General features: G+C 41.0%; 1 pseudogene; it reads left to right on the top strand.

Moving 5' to 3' along the window:
• Positions 1 to 8,040: 8,040 nt before the first annotated feature.
• LOC107635844 (putative receptor-like protein kinase At1g11050 pseudogene) lies at positions 8,041 to 22,935 on the top strand (annotated as a pseudogene).
• Positions 22,936 to 22,970: the final 35 nt, after the last annotated feature.

Raw genomic sequence — 22,970 nt, 5'->3', positions numbered from 1 at the left:
TAATATTGTGTTATTTGTATCGATTTAAATATTTGGTGTTATTAGACAATATGGTTATGCTTTAATTTTAGAGAAGGGTTGATTCTTGTTATATTTTTCTAAGTGAATTTTACCATGTCAAATAATGGCTGGAATTTTGGAAATTTGGATATTTTCACATGATAGCTTACAAGAAGGTATCAAGGTAATGTAATGTTAACGGCCCGGTTTTTATCCGGTTTTTACTCGGTGTTCATACCCTGGGTCGAGCTACGCAACCCAGGTTGACTGAAGACAAAAGCGACCGATCTCTTCAGGTTGGATCGCACCTGACCTCCTCTCAAAGAGCTCGGCCAAATCGCCATAAGAAGCCCAAGCAGGCCCAAAAACTAAGGGACACAGCCCAATCTAAAGGCAGTTAAAGCCTAGAAAGATAAAGGCGGTTCCCTTTAGAGATAAGATGACTTCACTTAAAGATAAGATAAGATAACTAACTTACCTTATCTAGAAAGGTCAGCCCACACTACTATAAATATACTGGAGCACCCAAGTATAACTCATACTCTGATTTTACAAAAAATACCTGCTAAAAGCACATGCTAACTTAAGCATCGGAGTCTCTTGCAGGTACCACCCCCCTCCGGTGATCAAGGATTGGCAGCACCACCAAAGCCAACAAGTCGGACACGACCGTTCCGGCCACCACAGTAGATCTCATCCGAGATCGACCTTCAGTTTCAGGTAACCCCCGAAACATTGGCGCCGTTGCCGGGGAACCTAGAAGTCATCCCTTCATCATGGCAGACAACCTTGACAACGATCACAACTCTGGATTGGAGGAAAGAACCCTGCTTAAAAATACGGATGCCACATCAAAGGATGTGCCACAAACCAACGGAAGACTTGTAGCCCTGTCCAGGTTTCTAGCCGGGTCAGCCATCAGATCTCTCCCCTTTTACGCCACATTAAGGAAAGGAAAGAGGTTTGAATGGACAACAGAGTGTGAGCAAGCCTTCCAAGATTTCAAAAAATTCTTGGGGCAACCACCAATTCTTACCCGACCACGGGAAGAAGAAGTACTCATATTATACCTCGCAGTGGGAAACCAGGCAATCGCTTCAGTACTAGTCAGAAAAGACGAAGGTGGGCAGCAGCCCATCTACTTCATTAGCAAAGCTTTATAAGGGGCCAAACTGAACTATCAAAAGATAGAAAAGTTCTCCTACGCTCTCATACTCACTTCTCGACGACTTCGCCTATACTTTCAAACTCACACTATCAAGGTTCGGACCAACCAGCCCATAAAAGACATCCTACAGAAGACAGACTTAGCTGCAAGAATCCTGCAGTGGGCGATTGAGTTGTCCAAATTTGATCTTCAATATGAAGCTTAGACAGCCATCAAATCACAGTATCTGGCTGACTTTATTGCCGAGTATACTGATACCCCGGGAACTCCCACAAAATGGAATCTTTACGTGGACGGCTCTTCAAATAAAATCGGGAGTGGCACAGGTGTGATAATAGAAAGCGATCAGGGTCTCCAAATTGAACTCTCACTAAAGTTTGAATTCCCTGCTTCAAATAATCAAGCTGAATACGAGGCATTACTAGCTGGTTTGAGGCTGGCTAAGGAGGTAGGGGTTCAAAAGCTCACCATCTTCAGCGATTCACAAGTAATTACCTCACAAATAGAATGGAGCTACCAAGATAAGGATCCCAACATAAAAAAAGTATATGGACAAGACCAGAGAACAGCTCAGACAACTCGGGGAATATGAGGTCCAACATATACCTCGGGAATAGAATGCTCGAGCTGATGCACTCTCAAAACTAGCCAGCACCAAACTATGGGGCAATAATAGAAGCCTCATCTAGAAAACACTGCAAAGTCCATCAATCTCAGAGGAAGAAAAGATCCTAGCCATATCAGGCCAGGATCAAGGGTGGATGACCCCCATAATCAACCACCTCAAGACGGAGACACTCCCCACAGACAAAAAGGAGGCAAAAAGACTAGTACAAGAAGTACAACACTACACCATAGTTGGCAACATCTTATATAGGAGAGGGATTTCAATACCCCTCCTAAAATGTGTGCCGACCTCCAATACAAAGGAATTTCTGGAAGAAGTACACAGTGGCATGTGTGGAAACCACTTGGGGGCACGAGCTCTTTCCAAAAAGGTACTACGAGCTGGATTCTTCTGGCCAACCCTACAAAAAGAAGCGACAGATTTCGTCAAGACATGCCCACCATGTCAGAAGCATGCTAACTTCCACATCGCTCCGCCAGAAGAGCTCATCAGTGTAACGTCACCTTGGCCGTTCGCAAAGTGGGGGCTCGACCTCCTCGGACCCTTTCTCCAAGGATCGGGACAAGTCAAGTTCCTCATTATAGGGGTAGACTATTTCATAAAATGGATTGAGCCAGAGCTCCTAGCTAATGCCACCGCTGAAAGAAGTCGGAAATTTCTATACAGGAACATTATTACAAGGTTCGGGGTCCCTTACTCCATCACCACAGATAATGGCACCCAATTCACTGATACAGGTTTCAGGAACTTGGTAGCTGACTTGAAAATAAAGCACCAATTCACATCCGTGGAACACCCACAAGCTAACAGACAGGCAGAAGCTGCCAACAAAGTCATACTAGCTGGGTTAAAATGGAGACTACAGGACGCAAAGGGAGCTTGGGCCAAAGAGCTCCCACAAGTCCTATGGGCATATCGGACAACTCCGCACTCTACCACAGAAGAATCACCCTTCCAACTTGCTTACAGAATGGAGGCAATGATCCCAGTGGAGATAGAGGAAGGATGCCCCAGAATGATCCTCTACAATGAAGAGGCCACCTCCCAAAATCAAAGGGAAGAGCTCGACCTACTTCCAGAAGTCCAAGAAAGAGCTCGGATTATAGAGGAAGCGTTAAAATATCGGATGGCTACAAGGTATAATCAGAAGGTAGTCTAGCGAAGTTTCACCAACAACGATCTTATCTTGATCCGAAATGATATCGGAGCAGGTCGATCAGGAGAAGGGAAGCTAGCAGCTAACTGGAAAGGACCTTACCGAGTTGTAGAAGTACTGGGAAAAGGCTACTACAAGGTGTCCGACCTCGAGGGACGAGAGCTACCAAGGTCATGGCATGCCTGTATCCTAAGAAGGTACTACAATTAGAAAGTAATAAATATCTTAGGCCAAGGTGCACTCTTTTTCCTGAAAAGGTTTTTTAATGAGGCGCCAAGCCAAGATCTACAGAATTGCCCGATTTAGAAGGGTAAGCTCTCATATGTATACATTCTTGTCTATATGCCTATTTTCTACTTGAATAAAGTTTTTAGATTCCCTAAAAAGTTGCCTACAAAGACGCATTAATCTGACCGAAAAAATTCATCGCCCGATTACGATAAAGTCGGCAAGGTGAAAACCAAATTCATCTCCCGATTACGACAAGGCGGCAAGGTGAAAACCAAATTCATCGCCTGATTACAACAAGGTCAGCAAGGTAAAAGTGATAAAAACAGATTAACGCAAGAAGTTATAAAAAGTAATCCATAAAAAGCGGCCTGACGAGGTCTGACAAAAAATGGACTACTAAAAATAACTTGGCTTGGACCGAAAAGAGAAGTCAGACCAACGAAAGCTACAGCTTGGGCCGACAAGAGAAGTTGGACCAACGAAAGCTACATCTCGGGCCGACAAGAGAAGTCGGACCAACGAAAGCTACAGCTTGGGCCGACAAGAGAAGTCGAACGAACGAAAGCTACATCTCGGACCAACAAGAGAAGTCGGACCAACGAAAGCTACAGCTTGGACCGACAAGAAAAGTTAGACCAACGAAAGTTAAGGCTTGAACCGACAAGAGAAGTCGGACCAACAAAAAGCGTGCGCTAAAAGGGACATAGCTAATAGCTTTGCCCAAAAAGCCATGGCTCCACGACAAGGCTATCAAAATTGTTCAGACTAACTAAAAAGGTTCTACCAGAACACTAAAAAGTTGTCGGACAAGTTAGCCCCAAGGGTCATCTCGCCCAAACAGAAGGCAGACAAAACAAGATCTGATAAAAAAGAGATCGGACAGCAGAGTATCAACACTCTATAAAGATCTACAAAAATTGCAAAGGCATGAACAGTATATCAGAGAAATATACCCATCAAAATAAAATATTAAAAGACTCAAAGGGCTACCTAAGTGGCAGCGTCAGAGTTTAAAAGTGTTTTGTTTTTTCAAAATGAAGTTGCATAGAAGCAACTAAGGTCAAGAAGTCTACCGCATCAAAAGATACAAAAATAGAGTTCAAAAGCCCACAAATCGGGCTGTACAGATAAAACAAAGAAATCATAAGGGGTCCAAAGTCTCGCCAGTAGTAGCATCCGTGGCTGAAGGAGGAGGAATGATCTTCCTGGGGGTGGCGTCCACAGTCCCATCATCCCGATTAAGAATTTGACAATCAAGATCAGGTTCGGGATGGTCGACCTCAGCAGAAGGAATTGAAGAAGTCGTGGCTGCAGAAGCTTTGGCTGGCGGTGCAGGAGGAGGTCTGTCATCTTCATCATCCGGGATGGGCACTATCTTGCCATCCTCTACCACGTTATCCAAGCTGAAGAGAGCCAGGTCGAGCTCAGGGGCAAGAACTCGGACTTGGGCCTTTAAATTTTCATAAGCCCCCGTCACAGTATCTACCAAATGACCCTGGAGATCGGCGTAATTCGCTTGGGCAGAATCAAGCCTCTCCCTAAACTCCAACAGCTTGGCATAAGTACGGGTATAGCTCTCCTTGTAGTTTTTTGCCGTTTTTCCAGCCAGGTTGGCAGCAGCCTCAGCAGCAGTAGCCCGCGACTTTTCCTTCTCCAAATCGAGCTCCAATTTGGCCACCCTAGCATCAAGCTCATCCTTTAACCCCTTGATTCTATCAAATTCCAATTTAGCATCCTCCATAAAAGCCTTCGTCGCATGGACTGGGGAACCCTGGACTGTATGGAATAAAGCTGCTCCCATATGAGCCATCCGAACACTTTTGCTAGTAATGAAGTCCAAATGACGAAGGATGGACACATCGTCCATGGGAAAATGGCCATAGGGAGCAATATGATTATCCACAAACCCCACAGCATCAAAATTAGGGGCATTCAATTCATAGGGATTAACAGTCTTTTGCTTTTTTGGATGAGGACCAACAGCAGTAGGGGATGAAGTGGCACCAGAGGATGGTCAAGCTGGGTCTGAAGGGACAGTCTGGACCTGAGGAATTGGAATAACCTTCCTCGGCCCAGAAGCACCCGATGTTGGTTTCTTTGGAGGCACCTGAGAAGACTCTCTCTCTGTAGCCTTGGCCAAGATGTTTTGAGCAGCTGTTGCTGTCCTAGCCCTCCGAAAGTGTTTCATGGAGTCTGTAGATTTCACCATCTCTACAAAGAAAGAACCAAGAAAATAAGTCACAAATAGAAAAAGGCAAAATTCAACCACAAAGCAAGACTATTGAAAAAAAATCGGTCACTACCCAGTTCAGCACGAAGAAGGGAAGGATCTCCTAGAAACCTCTTTGTGTTGAGATGAGGAGGCTCCCCCCAATTTTCCTCTAACACATTTACAAAGGCCTGCTCGACCTCATCCAGATTTTCCCAAGAGTACCTAGCTATTACTACATTCTTCTGCCAGCATAAAGGGAAGGTGGGCTCATTATTCTCATTAAAGAAGAAAGGGTGGACACCCTCAACAGCTCGGACCTTGAAATAGTAATTCTTAAAGTCCCTAAAGGACTCATCATACATAGAGAACACTTTCTTTCCTTGAGTAGCTCAAAAATAAATACAGGAGGCTTTCTTCTTAGCTATCCCAGGCTTCGTCAACACAAAAAGGTAAAGGAAGATAGTTTGAGTAGGTTGGATATCCAATTCCTGACACAACAAATTGAAAGATTTTTATGAAACCCCATGAGTTCGGATGAAGTTGGGAAGGGGCTACATTGCAAGACCACAACAGCTCGGTCTCAAAATGGGTAAAAGGAATGATAATGTTTAATTGACTGAAGAAGTAGTCATAAGCATAGAAAAAAGGACGCTCCCCTTGAGTCAAAGGAGGAAAACTAACCCTCTCCTCAGGGTCAGGTGACACCAACTCATAATTTTTCTCCTAGTCCCTATTGTTACAAATTCTATGGTACCTCCTAAGTCGCACACAGTACTCAGGGTCAGCCACAGTAACACACATCAAAATTATGGAATCCAGCCAGTCAGACATGCCGTCCGGAATATTAGTAGACATCTCAACCATGTTTTTGCAAGAAGACATAGGTCAACTATTCCTACAGTAAGAAAAAGGAAAAGTGGGTTACTACCAAACAACTCGGGCAAATATGGAAACAACTCGGACAATAACATATGAACATCAAGAGTCAGACACGACAGTAAAAGGGAAACCCCAGGACTCACACTAAAGTCCAGGGGCACCCCTTTGGAGGTAGTAACAAGGCAAGAACCCGGAAAAAAAAGAACTCGACAGTCTATCCCCTAACATCTCTCATCAAGAAAATACAATCCTTCTCGGGCAACGACACTCCACACAAAACAGCAAGAAAGTCATCATCACCAATAAAAAACATCAAAGTTACAACCTTTTCTACTGACACTTTATCATCAAAGCTACAAAAAGTTTTCAAAGCTATAAATCTACCAACAAATCCATAAAAGCCAAGACCTTGATCAGGGGGATACAACCACGAAAAGAGACAGAAATTGTGACAAACAATAAAACCTTAAGGAAGCAAAAATTATCAGGCACACATCACAGCAAAAAGAGTGCAGGGATCACCATAAAGATGCAAGCTTTTTCAGAAAATCATGAAAACAAAATGTCAAAAAGAAAGACACAATCTTTTTTTGAAGGGGTCAAAATCAGTAAAAATCACATGCAACAGTGGAGATATACAAGAAGGCGACTATCGAAAACATAAAAGGGGAAGAAAATACCAACCTGTAGAGGAAGAAGAAGAAAGCGTGAAGGAAGGATCAGGAAGAAACAATGATGAATCCACACCAACAATCGCTTTCAAAGCAAGGAAAGAGGGAAGCACGAAGACGCGAAAACAGAAGGGGTAGAAGAACGAAGCACTGCAGCGAGCAAGAGCAAAAAGAAAGGAGAGGAGAAACTGAAAGATGAGGCTTAAAAATTCAAAATGAAATAAAAAGAGGGAAAGAAGGGAACGGCAAAAGAGGAGTTAATGAGCATTTAACCCTTGCACATTCCCAAGAAAGCACAACGCGCGTCGCAATTAACAAAGAAAAAAAAAAAAAAAGAAAAAACGCTTCGTATTCAAGGAGTCCTCCAGGAGTTATACAGAGATCGATTAAAAGGAAAAAATGCTCGAGTTCGACTTCTCCAAAGAATCGAAGTCTAAAGAAACGACCTTAAAAGTAAAGATCGAGCTCAAGTAGGGGCACTGTTCATACCCTGGGTTGTGCTACGCAACCCAGGTTGACTGAAGACAAAAGCGACCGACCTCTTCAGGTTGGATCGCACCCGACCTCCTCTCAAAGAGCTCGGCTAAATCGCCATAAGAAGCCCAAGCAGGCCCAAAAACTAAGGGACACAGCCCAATCTAAAGGCAGCTAAAGCCTAGAAAGATAAAGGCAGTTCCCCTTAGAGATAAGATGACTTCACTTAAAGATAAGATAAGATAACTAACTTACCTTATCTAGAAAGGTGAGCCTACACTACTATAAATACACTGGAGCACCCAGGTATATCTCATACTCTGATTCTACAAAAAATACCTGCTAAAAGCCCATGCTAACTTAAGCATCGGAGTCTCTTGCAGGTACCACCCCCCTCCGGTGATCAAGGATCGGCAGCACCACCAAAGCCAATAAGTCGGACACGACCGCTCCGGCCACCACAGCAGATCTCATCTGAGATCGACCTTCAGTTTCAGGTAACCCTCGGAACACCCGGTATAATCGTGATCGGGTCTAGGGCCGAGTTCGAGTCTAACAAATAGACCCGATTTATATTTCAGGTCGGATCTGAGTCACATCAAACTCGATTTCACTCAACTCATGAACATCCTACTGCCAGCCATAGTTGCTTCTTCATTCCTTTTACCACCAAACTTGTCTACTCCCACCATTTCCCTTGGCAGCAACAACTCTGCATGCCAAGTGGGTTTGGATTATGTGCTAACAGTCCCTTGGAACTCCTCTAGCTGCCATAATTTCCAATCTTTCACATCCAAAAAACAAAAAACGTTCAAGTTTTTGTTGCACAACTCTGTTATCCCTCTTTGGCATAGCACTTGCTCAAAACCTCAAAGAAAACTCTCTTTTCCAGCTCCCGACTCTTCCTACCTCAAAATCCTGCCTTCATCACTTCCAATCCAAGCTCCGTGCTCTCTCACTTCCTAACAATCTTGTTACCTCTTGCTTTGACCCGCTTCAATTTGTTGCCAGTCCCAACCTATGTGCTAACATCCAATCTAAGCAAGACTGGATCAACAATCTTGGTCCTACAACTCGGGGTAAGCTAAACTTCAGTGTCTTTGCCAACTGCGATGTTTGTGTCACAGAAGGTCTAAATGTTCTGCAAAAGATGAATGCTATTGATGGAAATGCTTCTCATTTCCAAGAATATTTTTATTTTTTAATTCTATATGCTGCTAGAATTGCAAACGAGCTTGGCCACGAAAGTAGATGTGCTATGGCTTGTATTTATGAGTTGCCACTTATTAATGATCAAGGGAGAGGTGCCAGAAGAAAGAGCCATAATCATGCTCTTGTATTGGGTTTAATTAGAGCTTCAATTGGAATCTTGGTTGTGTCTTCCTTGATAGGTTTGTGTCTATGGTATGACAGGTTGGGGATGAGCAAAGCTGCAGAAAATTTGTATGTCTGTGCTGAACCGACAGTGCAAAGGTCTAGGACTCAAGTGAGACCAAATACAGGGTCAATTTGGTTCAAGTTTGAGGACCTAGTGAAGGCCACTAACAATTTTTCAACCCATAAATTCATTGGCAGAGGCGGTTCTGGCTTAGTTTACAAGGGCATTCTACCTGATGGCACAATGGTTGCAGCTAAAAGGATATAAGAGTCGGATTCTTAAGGAGATGAAGAATTCTACAGGGAGGTGGAGAATATTAGCAACTTGAAGCATGATGCGCGGCAGAAGTTAACCAATTAAGAGATTTTTATTTAAGAGAACAGTGTTGCACGTATAGCTCTTAACCAGCTAAGATCCGTCTCACCAACGAGTTGCAGGGAAGAGTGCTAATTTATTAATCAGAAAATTCCCAGAAAGTTGAGTTTGATAATGAGAAGTTAAAATAATTGTGAATTAAGGCAATAAAAATAAACTAAGAATAGTTATTGATACTCTGAATAAAAGGCCTTGACTGGGGGAATAATTAAGTGAAACTTCTATCCTTGTTGGAATCTTCTCAAGTGTGGTGTAAAAAGGTTGTTGTTCTCACTCGATTTTCCCTTACTAAGTAAGGAAAGGTATGGTGATTGAACTAACTCTTACCCTCAGGTCCTAGCCCTCTCCCTTGGGGAGGTCTAGTGTTAGTAGGTATGAAATTAGCCAACAATGCCCAGTTTAACCGAGCACTTGAGCATTCCAACTCAAGTATCACCTCTTAATCAACCGCCATGTCAAGTGGAAACTCTACTCCATTGACATGAAATTAATAATCATAAAAATATGAGAAGACATAATTAATTAAAATAAAATAGAGAATTAAAATTAATTAAAATAAAAATAACTTCATATATTAATAAATTCAAAATGTAACATACTTGATTGAATAGAGTCAATGAGTAACTAATTAAAAATAAAGGAGTAGGGAAACAAACTAAAGTAATGTCTTCAACGGAGGTAATGACTTTTAGCATCCAAAAATCCAAGCAAAAGCATAAACTATCAATGTAATGCAACTCTAAAAACTCAGATCTAAAACTAAGAGCAATCCTAATGTATGAATCTCAATGTGTGTGGATGCCTATTGAGTTTTTGCATGTTCCCTAGGTTTAGTATGTGTTTCTGGGCCGAAAACTGGGTCAAAAAGCGGCCCAAAATTGCCCACAGCGTATTTTGTTATTTTTGCAGATCGCGCAGGTCACGCGTACGCATCGTCCATGCGATCACGTCAGTCAGCGATTTTCCTTGTCACGCGTTCGCATGGTTCACGCGTTCGCGTCACTCGTGCAGACTCCAATCCATGCGTTCGTGTCAGGCACGCATCTGCGTCGCTGCGAATTCTTCATTTTGCGCGTTCACGTGGGCCATGCACTCGCGTCATTTCTCGTTGGTCTTCTCCTTAGTTTCTTGTGTTCCTTCCATTTTTGCAAGCCTCCTCTCCACTTTCCAAGTCATTCGTGCCCTATGAAGCCTGAAACACTTAACACACGTATCACAGCATCGAATGGGATAAAGGAGAATTAAAATACATAATTAAAAGTCTCTAGAAAGTAAGTTTTCAACCATGGAGTGATTTTGGAAAGGAATTGTAAATACATGCTTATCATATGAATAAGTGGGTAAAGAATTGATAAAACCACACAATTAAACACAATATAAATCATAAAATAATGATTTATCAACATCCTCACACTTAAACATTAGCATGTCCTCATGCTTAGTTGAAGGAGATAAAATAAATGAGTAGGGACATGTGAAACTCATGAAATGCAATGCAACCTATGTGTGTGTGTGTGTGTGTGTGTGTGTGTGTGTGTGTGTGTGTGTGTGTGTGTGTGTGTGTGTGTGTGTGTGTGTGTGTGTGTGTGTGAATGCAACTATATGCTTCTTGTATATTTGGTTAAAAGTAAATAAGCTCTTCAAGACAAATATAAATTAGATTTTACTAACTTAATTCATATAGTAAATACAGGTAACATTGTAAGAAGATAGCTCATGAAAGCAGGGAACATAGAATTAAGCACTGAACCCTTACTGGTGGTGTATGTGCACTCTAATCACCCAAGTGTATAGGGTAATCACTCTACTCTTCTCTAATCATGCTTTCTAAAATTTGTTCTTCACCTAACCAATCAACAATATTTAACATACTAATGCAAATATCATGAGGTCTTTTCAAGGTTGTAATGGGGCTAAGGTAAGGGTAAGGGTATATGTATATGGCTAAGTGAGCTTTATAAATTGAATCTTTAATTAACCTAAGCTTTCACCTAACATACATACACTCTATATAACTCTAGAATCATGTCTAGCTACCCAAAATTCTCACTTTTGCATTACATACTCATGTATCAACTTTTCTTTAATTTTATCACATATGCATTAATTTTTCATTAACTTAACGTTGGGGTAATTTTATCCCCTTATTTATTTACTTATTTATTGAATATTTTTGGATTTTTTTTAATTAGAATAAAAATAAACATAACATTATCAATGCACATGGATTTTTAATTTTTCTAGTCTCACATGAGTAGGTACCCAGATTCCCATTATTTTATCGTGACACATTCCTTTATTAACCTTTATTCCCACGATCTTCCCATACTCAATTAACACACAATTTCTATCTTAAGCTAACTAAAGATTCAACTTAGGGTATTTAATTGTTTTTCCGCTTAAGGCTAGTAATGTAGTAAAATATAGAACAAATGGGATAAAAAGGCTCAAAGTGGCTGACAAGGGTAATTTAAAGAGTAGGCTTATTTGGGAAAAGTGAGCTAAACAAATAATGGCCTCAATCATACGCATGCATATAACATATTAAACATTGGACATATAGGATGAAATAAAATAAGATTACAATCATAGAGAAGCAAACACACAAGAATAAAACATTTATGGTTAAATAATGTAACCATGTAATTAAGCTCAAATCTCACAGGTTGTGTGTTCTTAGCTTTTTAAACTATGTTTCAAATACAACTTCAAACAAGTTTACACAAAGGTTTTGATTTAAATTAGTGAAATTTTTCAGAAAATAGGGTCTTTAGAAGAAACTTATTATTTTCAATCAAGTAGAACATGCATGCAACTAATTATTACTATGCAATCTATTCTATTCTAAACAAAAAAAAATTAACTAAATATCCTATTTTACTGGTATTTAAGGAAAAGAAGTTACCTCCGGAAGTCAGGTACTGACCGACCTCCCTACACTTAAGGCTTTGCACCGTCCTCGGTGCCATCTGTCAGGAACAGAGGGGGCTGGTAGTAGCATCTCCACCATCGGGATCGTCATGGCTCCCTGTGCTGGTAAATGAAGTGGACTCCGAGGTGTCTGGGTCTTTGTAGTTTCCCAAAAGTAGCTCCTTGAGGTATGTGAATCGGCGCTTGTTATGGCGCTCTCTTAGCTTTGCTTTGTGTTCCTGCTGATCCAACCTTTCAAGTATCTGATGGAGCAGTTGGTTTGTTGTGGGTGCTTGTGGTGTTGAAGGGAGAATGTCTTCAGCCGGTTCTGTAGGCTGACTTGTAGTGGCTGCTGATGGTCTGATATATTTTCCGTTAGGGACGTACTGATCATCCTGTGGAAGGAAGGCTTTGGTGTCCCCAGCTCTGTAGGAGACTCTGGCTACTGAGATGAGATCTGAAACCAAGGCAAAAAAAGGTAGGTTGCCTGCAATTTATACGTGTCCCATTGCATTCCGAATGTGTCTTGGTAAGTTTAGGTGCTGGTCTGTAAGGATACACCAGAGTAAAACAACCATGTCTGCAGTGAAGGAGGACTCGTGAGTGCTTGGAAATATATAATGGGACATAATCTGTGCCCATACTCGAGCCTCCAAGGTAAGTACTGAAGCCGATATCCCTTTTGGTCAGGATCGATGGTATCCATATATCCATCTGCTGCCAGGTTGTGCTATAACTCTGAGAACGGCGTCCCAGTCAAATTGGTATGTCTGGCGCTTGAGTGAGACTTCTTGAAATGCGTCCAATCCTTCTGGAGCAGGAGGAAGATCTAAAGCTTGTTGAATGGCCTCTTCAGTTATGGGGACTTGCTTCTGACGGACATAGACAAACTGCATGGTTGGCACGTCAAAGTTGGAGTAGAATTCTACTACCCATGAGAGATTAACCTGCCGTGGCTGTCTCCGTAGGAATTCCCATTGTCTTCATTCAATTTACGGCTCAACAAATTCAGCAATGTGGATTGGGAGGATGAGAAGGTATTCATTGTTGTAATTCCTCTTTGCCAGGATGGGGAACATCTGCTCACAGTAGCGGTAAGGAAACCGCGCAGTGTCATTTGCTGGAAAGGCTTTTTCTTTTTCATCGACCTTGATCATCCTCTTGATTCTTTTTGTTGAGGGCTTTACTGCTGTTGAAGATGGCTCAGCCACTAATGCTCTTTTTGTTCCTCTCCTTGCTGGTGGGTTGGGAGTGGCTTTCTCCTTTCCTTTCTTGGTGGCCATCTTTAAAAAGGGAAGAGAAAGTAATATGTAAAGCTAAGGGTTCGAGCAAGGGAGCGAATATGATGAGTGGAATCAATGCACGGCAAACAGGGATGTTGTTAACACATGGTCTAGACTACATATGAAAAGTTCATCAAATGTAATATAGTAAGTGCATGTGATGGTAATTGAATGCTAGATGTTTATTAGCATGCTCGCAAAGGCATGAGTAGCATAGATCAAGTATTCAATGTCCAAGTTAGATTACCACATCATTCAAACTAACAATCTGTTTGTATGGACAATTATATTTTAATCAATAAAATATAAAAAGAATTTTGTGAAAAGCAGGCATTAAAGTAGTGGAATAGAATAAATTAAAATAATGTGTAATGCTATACGGCTTTTTCACAAACACGTGGCATGTATGATGAAAATATTATTGAAAGTAGGAAATTTGAACATGCAAGCAACCCTTATGAAAAGTAATATATAATTGTCAAACAAATCCATGATAATCCACAAGCAAAATATGGAAAATAAAGACTGAAATAAATTTTCAACACCAATAAAAAGGGATAAAAAGAAAGAAAAAAATAAGGGAAAATATAGATAATGAAGGTGAAAAGAAAAATTTAAAACATAAATAAAATTGATAAGGGAAAGTAAAAAGTAAAGAAAGAAAGAAAAGAACCTTGATGATGGGTGTGAAAAATAAGGAAGGAGAAGGTAAAAAGTGAGAATGAGTAAAGAAAGAAGAAGGGGAAAGAAAGAAATAACAAAGGAAAAGAGAAATTAGGATTTGGGGGAGAAAAGATAAGATATTTTGGCTAATCTGGATATTCTGTGCGCTGCATGCGACGCGGACGCGTGGGTCACGCAGTCGCGGGGCATGTGAATTTGTTAAGTGACGCGGACGCGTAAGTCACGCGGTCGCGTGACTTGAATTGTGCGAATAGCGCGAGAGCAGCCGCGCGTTAGCGCGACTCTCTGTTTCAAACTCTTTTTGCCAAATTTTTAAGGTGACGCGATCGCGTGGTTGACGCGATTGCGTGAATGGTGATGTGTTGAAAACGATGCGGTCGCGTGATGTAGCTGGTGCTTCTAGCATAAGGCCAGCCCAGCTCCATCGCAACATGCTGCCATACACCTATTTACGTTGATTTTACAGGGCCACGCATTCGTGTGGGTGACGCGGACGTGTGGGGAGGCTATTTCGCAAACGACGCAGACGCGTGGGTGACGCGGACGCGTGGGCATGTTTGTGCCTAAGGCACGCTTCCAGCCACGCTTTCGCGTGACTCGCTGTTCACTTTTCTTTTCTTCCTATTGCACCTGTGACACGAACGCATCATCGACGCTGCCGCATCGCGTGCTTTTTGCTTTTTTTTTTAAAATAAAACTAATATGCAAAATGCACATGCAAACTATATGTGGCTAAATGCAGGGATGATGAGAAGAGTCATTAACATCATAAAAATAAAGTAAAAATAAAACTAAGATTGAAACGGAACGATCATACCATGGTGGGTTGTCTCCCACCTAACACTTTGCTTTTACGTCCTTAAGTTGGACGCTCGTTAGGCTCATTCAGCTTCTCTTGGTGGATCTTCCAAGAGGAAGATGTCTAGTTCTTTTTTATTCTTTGTCTTCTCACCATGGTAAAGCTTTAGGCGATGTCCATTAACTTTAAGAAATTTGGAGTTAACAGGATGACGCAGGTGGAAAACTCCGTATGGCTCTACCTTTTCTACTCTGTATGGACCTTCCCTTCTTGATCTCAGTTTACCTGGCATGAGCCTCAATATGGAGTTATATAGTAGAACTAACTCCCTTAGTCTGAATTCTTTTCTTTTTATGTGCTTGTCATGGATAGCCTTCATTTTCTCCTTGTAACGCCTGGAATTGTCATATGCTTCTAGGCGGAGGGTCTCTAGTTCTGCTAGTTGCAGCTTTCTTTCAGCACCAGCTTTTGTAGGATTCATGTTGCACTCTCTTACAACCCAGAAAGCCTTGTGTTCCACCTCTACGGGGAGGTGGCAAGCCTTTCCGTATACCAAGCGAAAGGGGCTCATCCTAATGGGTGTCTTGTACGCTGTTCTATATGCCCAGAGTGCATCTTGTAGTCTGGCACTCCAGTCCTTCCTATGAGGTTTTACTATCTTCTCTAGAATACGTTTTATCTCTCTGTTAGAGACTTCTGCTTGCCCATTGGTATGGGGATGATAAGCTGTTGCTACTTTGTGAATTTTCCCATGCTTTTTCAGTAATCCTGTTAGTCTCCTGTTACAAAAATGGGTGCCTTGATCGCTCACGATTGCTCGTGGTGATCCAAAACGACAGATAATATGGTTTCTAACAAAGGAAACAACAGTGTTAGCATCATCAGTATGGGCGGGAATTGCTTCCACCCACTTAGAAACATAATCCACGGTTAACAGTATATAAAAATAACCATTAGAATTCGGAAACGGACCCATGAAGTCAATGCCCCAAACATAAAAAATTTCACAGAAAAGCATAAGCTGTTGAGGCATCTCATCCCTCTTGGATATATTACCAAACATTTGGCATGGGGAACAAGATTTACAAAATTCAGCAGTATCTTTAAAAAGAGTAGGCCACCAGAATCCACAGTCTAGAATTTTTCTAGCTGTTCTTTGAGGGCCAAAATATCCTCCACTCTCAGATGAGTGGTAGGCCTCTAAAATAGACTGAAATTTTGATTGAGGCACACACCGTCTAATTACTTGGTCAACACCACACCTCCATAAATATGGATCGTCCCATATATAATATTTGGATTTACTTTTCAGCTTGTCTCTTTGGTGCTTAGTAAAATTTGGAGGGAAAGTGTGGTTAACTAGATAATTAGCTATAGGTGCATACCAAGGAACTACTTTAGATACTGCTTGTAAGTTATCAAATGGGAAATTATTATTTATAGGACTGGAGTCACCCTTAATGTGCTCAACGCGTCTCAGGTGGTCTGCTACTAGATTCTGGTTACCACTCCTATCTTTAATTTCTAAATCAAATTCTTGTAACAGCAGTATCCAGCATATTAGCCTTGGTTTGGACTCCTTTTTTGCTAATAAATATTTTAGAGATGCATGGTCTGAGTATACTACTACCTTAGTACCAAGTAAGTAGGCTCGGAATTTATCCAGAACGAAAACAATAGCAAGAAGCTCTTTTTCAGTAGTAGTATAATTAGACTGAGCAGCATCTAGAGTCTTAGATGCATAAGCGATTACAAAAGGGTCCTTACCTTTGCGCTGAGCTAGCGCCGCTCCTACTGCATGGTTGGAAGCATCACACATGATTTCAAATGGCTGGCTCCAGTCTGGTCCTCTCACAATTGGAGCTTGCGTCAGGGCAGTCTTCAGCTTATCAAACGCTTGCATACAACTTTCACTAAACTCGAACTCAATTTCCTTCTGCAGCAATCTGGATAAAGGTAATGCTACCTTACTGAAGTCCTTAATGAATCTCCTGTAAAAACCTGCGTGGCCAAGGAACGAACAGACTTCCCTCACGGAGGAGGGGTAAGGTAAACTAGAAATAACATCCACCTTTGCTGGATCTACAGAAATGCCAGTATTAGACACAACATGTCCTAGTACAATTCCTTGTTTGACCATAAAGTGACATTTTTCAAAATTTAATACAAGGTTTGTATTAACACATCTGTCTAACACTCTAGATAAACTATCCAGGCAAAGGCTAAATGAATCACCATATATGCTAAAATCATCCATAAAAACTTCCATACATTTCTCAATAAGATCAGAGAAAAAACTCATCATGCATCTTTGGAAAGTAGCAGGTGCATTGCATAAACCAAAGGGTATTCTCTTATAAGCATAAGTCCCAAAAGGACATGTAAAAGTAGTCCTTTCCTGGTCTTCAGGAGCTATATGAATTTGAAAGTAGCCTGTATAACCATCTAAAAAACAATAATGAGATTTACCTGACAGGCGATCAAGCATTTGATCAATGAATGGCAAGGGGTAATGATCCTTACGAGTGGCTTGATTGAGACACCTATAGTCAATGCAAACTCTCCATGAATTCTGCACTCTAGTTGTCAGAAGCTCTCCATGCTCATTCTTTATTGTTGTGACTCCAGACTTCTTGGGCACTACTTGTACTGGACTTACCCATTCACTGTCTGAAATGGGGTAAATAATATCTGCTTCAAGTAACCTGGTCACTTCCTTCTTGACAACTTCTAAGATGGTGGGATTCAATCTTCTTTGAGGCTGACGGACAGGCTTTACTCCCTCTTCTAAGAATATTCTGTGTTCACAAATTTGGGGGCTAATGCCTACTATATCCGCCAAGCTCTATCCAATTGCTTTCTTATGTTTTCTCAGCACTTTGAGTAGTTGTTCTTCTTGTTGAGAAGTGAGTTCCCTTGCAATGATGACTGGAAACTTCTGCTTGTCCTCAAGGTAAGCATACTTGAGGTGTGGAGGAAGGGGCTTTAATTCTAATTTCTGCTCATAGCTGGGCTCTGGATCATTCGAGGCTGGTGATAATGGTAAAGTTTTCTCATTATTTTCAGAAAGTGTCCCCACACTTGGACCTTGCTCCATGTACTTTTCTTCTAATTCTTCCTGGTGAACTTCAGCTACAGTTTCATCAATAATGTCGCATTGGAAGATAGAATGATCTTCCGGAGGCTGCTTCATAGCTTCATTTAAACTGAAACTCACTGTTCTGTCATCTATCTCAAAAAAGTAAGTTCCTGAGAATGCATCCAGCTTGAACTTTGAAGTCTTCAGGAATGGTCTTCCAAGCAGGATTGATGATGGTCTTCCTGAGTCATTAGGGGGAATTTCCAGGATATAGAAATCAATGGAAAATGTGAGGCCCTTAATGCTTACTAGTACATCTTCAGCAATTCCAACTACTGTAATAATGCTTTTATCTGCTAACACAAAACGAGCTGCCGACCTTTTTAAGGGAGGGAGCCTCAAAGTATCATATATAGACAAGGGCATTATACTAACACATGTTCCTAAATCACACATACAGTCAGAAAATATCACACCTCCAATTGTACAGTTAACCATACATGGACCTGGATCACTACATTTTTCAGGTATATTTTCCATTAAAACAGATATAGAACTACCTAAAGGAATATTTTCTAATTCATTAATTTTATCCTTATGTATGCATAAATCCTTTAGAAACTTTGCATATTTAGGTACCTGTTAAATAACATCAAAAGGGGGAATAGTTACCTCGACTTTTTTGAATATTTCTACCATTTTAGGGTCAAGTTCTATCTATTTTCTGGGCTTCCTTGCAAGTTGTGGAAAGGGAATAGGAGGGGCACGATTTGTAGCTTCAGCATCCATTGGTACTTCATTCTGTGGCTGAGCTTCTTCTTCTTCAACTATGTCTTGTACGTTCTCTTCCTCTTCAGCTTCTTCCACTTCCACCACATCCTCTGTTAACACATTTTCTGGTGGGTTTGGCTCCTTATGGTTCCTCTTCTGCAGTGTGGTTCCGGATCTTAGAGTGATGGCATTGATGCCACCCTTGGAATTAGGCAATGGTTGAGAAGGAATTCTATTAGAGCTTGAAGGTTGATGTGTGGAATTAAGTGAGGAATCCATCCGGGAGACGAGAGCTTGTAAAGTGGCAGTTAAGCCATTCAGACTAGAGTTCAGTTGAGCATGCATGTCTTGTTGTCCTTGTGCAAGAGAACGGAGCATCTCATCATTTGATGAGGAACTAGAATAAGCAGTCTGAGAAACTTGTTGTTGGGTTTGCTGGGGTCCTTATGATTGTCTTAGGTGAGGTGCTCTGTCAGGTTAGTTCTAATTCTGCTGTCTGTTGTTGTTATTATTATTCCACCTCTGGTTTCTATTATTGTCTATGCCTCTTCTGTTAAAGTTATCCCTCCATCCATGGTTAGAATTATCTCTCCAACCTTGGTTAGAATTGTCCTGCCATCCATGGCTATTATTGCCACCTTGGTTGTAGTTGCCACCTTATTGATTGTATCCTTGATTCGGGCAGTCATAGAAGTTGTGAGTGGCTACCACGGTGTTGTCTTCCTGGAGTTGCGGGCATTCATCAGTATAATGACTATAATCAGCACAGATCCCGCATACTCTTTGTGGAACTAACTGTTGGCTCTGTTGTGGTGAAGGCTGAGTTTGTTGCGCTTGTTGTTGATTCAACTGCATCTGCTTCAGTAGGTTGGTCATTTCACATACTCTGGGTGAGAGCAGTAGTCTCTTTGCTAGTGGAAATCTCTGCAACAACTTTGGGGCTACGCCTCTGTATGTGATTTCTAGTGGACTCAGCTAAGTCGCTGATCAATTGCCATGCTTCATCTGCAGTTTTGTACTTTTTTAGAGAACCATTACTGGAACCTTCCAGTGTAGTTTTATCCTGGGGGTTCATGACTTGAGTGAAGTAGCTGATCAATACTAGTTTACCAATCATGTGATGGGACATGCGTCCAAGAGATTGTTAAAGCGCTCCCAATATTCAAAGAGAGTCTCTGATTCACCTTGAACAATGCAGGAGATCTCTTTTCTCAGTCTATCTGTGACTTCAGCTGGGAAGTATTTTTCCAAAAATTCTCTTCTGAGTGTATCCCAGTTGGTAACAGTTGCTTCAGGTTGGGAGTAGTACCACTCCCTCGCCTTTCCCTTAAGAGAAAACGAGAAAGCAGTTAACAGAATAGAAGTTTCATCTACACCATGACGCCTAACAGTAGAACAGGCTATCTGGAAATCCCTAAGGTGCTTGATAGGCTCTTGAGCAGGTAAGCTATGAAACTTGGGCATCAAGTTGATCAGTGCGGTTTTTAGTTCAAAATCTGTAGCTGCAGTTGGGTCATGCACTTGATACGGCTGCAGTGTAAAATCTAGGGCTCCTGCCTCCAGGAGAGTGATTCTCCTAGGTTCTGCCATGTTTTCTGCACGTAAATCAACTGGATCAGTAGTAAATGAGCTTGTCTCGCTCTCAGATGGTGGTTCAGATTCGCCCTCAGATGAGACTGGTGAATTGATAATAATCACTTCACCACCCTCAGAGGCTAATCGACGTCGAGTTCGTCTAATATGTGAAAGAGTTCTTTCAATTTCAGGATCAAATGGGAATAAACTCGGATCAGGCAATAAACGCGTCATTCAATGAGAAAGACATGTAACTCATGGTAACAGAAATAAAAATAAAATATGCAAATAAAATAAAATATATACACTAATTAATAATTTAGCACACTATTACAACTCCCCGGCAACGGCGCCAAAAATTGGTGTGCGGCAGAAGTTAACCAATTAAGAGATTTTATTTAAGAGAACAGCGTTGCACGTATAGTTCTTAACCAGCTAAGATCCGTCTCACCAATTTAAAAAGGGTTGTCATAAATTTTTAGAAATAAAATACTGGGAGTATGAGTCCCAGGTCGTCTCCCAACGAGTTACAGGGAAGAGTGCTAATTTATTAATCAGAAAATTCCCAGAAAGTTGAGTTTGATAATGAGCAATTAAAATAATTGTGAATTAAGGCAATAAAAATAAACTGAGAATAATTATTGATACTCTGAATAAAAGGCCTTGACTGGGGGAATAATTAAGTGGAACTTCTATCCTTGTTGGAATCTTCTCAAGTGTGGTGTAAAAAGGTTGTTGTTCTCACTCGATTTCCCCTTACTAAGTAAGGAAAGGTATGATGATTGAACTAACTCTTACCCTTAGGTCCTAGCCCTCTCCCTTGGGGAGGTCTAGTGTTAGTAGGTATGGAATTAGCTAACAACACCCAGTTTAACCGAGCACTTGAGCATTCCAACTCAAGTATCACCTCTTAATCAACCCCATGTCAAGTGGAAACTCTACTCCATTGACATGAAATTAATAATCATAAAAATATGAGAAGACATAATTAATTAAAATAAAATAGAGAATTAAAATTAATTAAAATAAAAATAACTTCATATATTAATAAATTCAAAATGTAACATACTTGATTGAATAGAGTCAATGAGTAACTAATTAAAAATAAAGGAGTAGGGAAACAAACTAAAGTAATGTCTTCAACGGAGGTAATGACTTTCAGCATCCAAAAATCCAAGCAAAAGCATAAACTATCAATGTAATGCAACTCTAAAAACTCAGATCTAAAACTAAGAGCAATCCTAATGTGTGAATCTCAATGTGCGTGGATGCCTATTGAGTTTCTGCATGTTCCCTAGGTTTAGTATGTGTTTCGGGGCCAAAAACTGGGTCAAAAAGTGGCCCGAAATTGCCCCCAGCGTATTCTGTTATTTTTGCAGATCGCGTAGGTCACGTGTATGCGTCGTCCACGCGATCGCGTCAGTCAGCGATTTTCCTTGTCATGTGTTCGCATGGTTCACGTGTTTGCGTCACCTGTGCAGACTCCAATCCACGCGTTCACGTCAGGCACGCGTCCGCGTCGCTGCGAATTCTTCATTTCGCGTGGGCCATGTGCTCGCGTCGTTGCTCGCTGGTCTTCTCCTTAGTTTCTTGTGTTCCTTCCATTTTTGCAAGCCTCCTCTCCACTTTCCAAGTCATTCGTGCCCTATGAAGCCTGAAACACTTAACACACGGATCATGGTATCGAATGGGATAAAGAAGAATTAAAATACATAATTAAAAGTCTCTAGAAAGCAAGTTTTCAACCATGGAGTGATTTTGGGAAGGAATTGTAAATACATGCTTATCATATGAATAAGTAGGTAAAGAATTGATAATCACACAATTAAATACAATATAAATCATAAAATAATAGTTTATCAAAGCACCACAAATCTAGTGCTGCTAAGAGGGTGTTGTGTGGTTGATGAAGAAGAAGAGGAGGATTCCAGGTACAGAGTAAGCCAAAGATATCTTGTTTATGATTACATGCCAAATGGTAGCCTTGAAGACCATCTCTTCTCTTCCATGGACAACCAAAATGCAAAAATCACTTACTTGGTCTAAAAGAAAGAGAATAATCTTGGATGTGGCAATTGGGTTGGTCTATTTGCACTTTGGAGTTAAACCTGCAATCTACCACAGAGATATCAAAACCACCAATATACTGCTTGATGCAGGTATGACTGCAAGAGTTGCGGATTTTGGGTTAGCTAAACAAAATATTGAAAGTATATCTCTGATAAATACAAGAGTTGCTGGAACTCATGGGTACCTGGCACCAGAATATGCACTTTATGGCCAATTATCCGAAAAGAGTGATGTCTATAGTTCTAGTGTGGTTATATTGGAAATATTGTGTGGAATAAAAGCTCTTGATTTATCTTCATCTGGAGCACCTGCATTCGTTACCTCTGATTGGGTTTGGTCATTGCTGAAATCTGGTAACTTAGAATCAGCTTTGGATGCTTCTTTGTTAATAGATGAAAATTTTACTAGTAGAAAAATAATAGAAATATTCCTAATGGCTGGTGTTCTGTCTTCTCATGTAGTAGCTTATTCAAGGCCAACAATTTTGGATGCTTTGAAGATGTTAGAAGGGGATATTGAGATTCCACCAATTTCAGATAGGCCACTGGCTGTTGGGCACCATGTGTTTCCCAACATTATAATTAAAACATAAATTTGGATTATATCATATTAACTAAAAAGCTTTGT

The sequence above is a fragment of the Arachis ipaensis genome, chromosome B4 (assembly GCF_059453495.1).
Source record: "Arachis ipaensis isolate K30076 ecotype BB chromosome B4, ASM5945349v1, whole genome shotgun sequence".
Taxonomy (NCBI): domain Eukaryota; kingdom Viridiplantae; phylum Streptophyta; class Magnoliopsida; order Fabales; family Fabaceae; genus Arachis; species Arachis ipaensis.
The sequence above is the reverse complement of the archived record's forward strand: the minus strand, read 5'-3'. Positions and strand labels throughout refer to the sequence as shown.